Source organism: Octodon degus, unplaced genomic scaffold (genome assembly GCF_000260255.1).
Source record: "Octodon degus isolate 3935 unplaced genomic scaffold, OctDeg1.0 scaffold00126, whole genome shotgun sequence".
Classification (NCBI taxonomy): domain Eukaryota; kingdom Metazoa; phylum Chordata; class Mammalia; order Rodentia; family Octodontidae; genus Octodon; species Octodon degus.
The window spans coordinates 6,415,175-6,416,327 of record NW_004524702.1 but is presented as its reverse complement, the minus strand read 5'-3'; the positions used below and the strand labels follow the sequence as shown (position 1 = coordinate 6,416,327).

The window sequence follows — 1,153 nt, the reverse complement described above, 5'->3', positions numbered from 1 at the left end:
GCCTGTCTGCCAGAGTACAATGCTGGCTCACCTCACTGCTGTTCACCGATGGCTCTCGTCCTCATTGCCGCTCAGACTTCCACTACGCTGGTCCTGCCTACCTGGCGTAGGCATCCCTGCAGAGGCCTTGTGGGGTGGCTGGTCCTGCCTGGGCCAGCCTGCAAATCATTTGGGGTGATGTTCTCGTGCTTTTATGAGGGTGAATATTACTGTGAGTTTTCACAGTCTGAAGAAATGAACACATACAAATGTATGCATACATGTACACATGAACTACACATATGTACATATGTGTGAATGTATAGACACACACATATGAAAGAGAGTGTTCTTTTTTTATTTTTTAGAGAGTATAGAAAGTTACACCTGCATGCTGCTCTGGCCCTGCCCCCCAGGTGCGCCAAGGCAGCGACAGAGTCCAGGCGTGGTGGCACATTCCTGTAATCCCAGCCTGGGGAGGCTGAAAATAGGAGGATCACTACGAGTCTGAGCTGTGTGCTGAGATCTAGTAGCAAATACTGAAAGAAAAAGAAAATTACAGTCTGTCCCTTGGTGGTTCTGACGGGTGAGGAAGGAGAGCAGGAAGCGGGGCCGGAGCCTGTCAAGCTGGAGACCGACTGCGACAGAGAGCTTGGCCTGAAGTGGGCTGCCACGGCGAGGGCTCTTTCATTTCGCTGCTTCGTATCTCTCCTCATGTGTCTCTTCGTCAATTTCTATAGTGACCACAGCTTCTTCCACATCTCCCAACATCATGTTTAAATATTAAAGCCCCTTTCTGTTTGCAAACCTGAGTACTTAGCACTGTGAGCCGGTAGGGCAAACCACCCGCCAGTTTGTAGTTTCAGAACTACAGTTTGGAAGAGCTGAGTGCGTGACCGTCAGCTGCCACCTGCAGTAGGCGAGGGTGGGGAGGTTTCCACTGTTTACTCAGGCCCAAGAAAGAGGTCCTTGTGCCTGGTTTCCACAGCCCCATTCAGCAGAGAAGCAGAAGTAAAGAGAAAACGGCTCTTTGACACAGCAACTGTTTGCCAGGGAGGGTGAATGTTGTTAAAGAAAACCAAGTAGGGAGCCGAGATCCTGCTGCAGGAGCACGTGGCCCACTCGTAGGCCGAGTCCCTCAGGGACCTGGCCTGAGGAGGGCCTGGGTGGCTGG

The 1,153-nt window shown here is 51.7% G+C and overlaps 1 pseudogene; it reads right to left on the bottom strand.

Annotated features, from left to right (window-relative positions):
• LOC105743446 overlaps positions 1–114 on the bottom strand; it is a 2,501-nt pseudogene extending 2,387 nt beyond the window's left edge.
• Between the last annotated feature and the right edge of the window lie 1,039 nt (positions 115–1,153).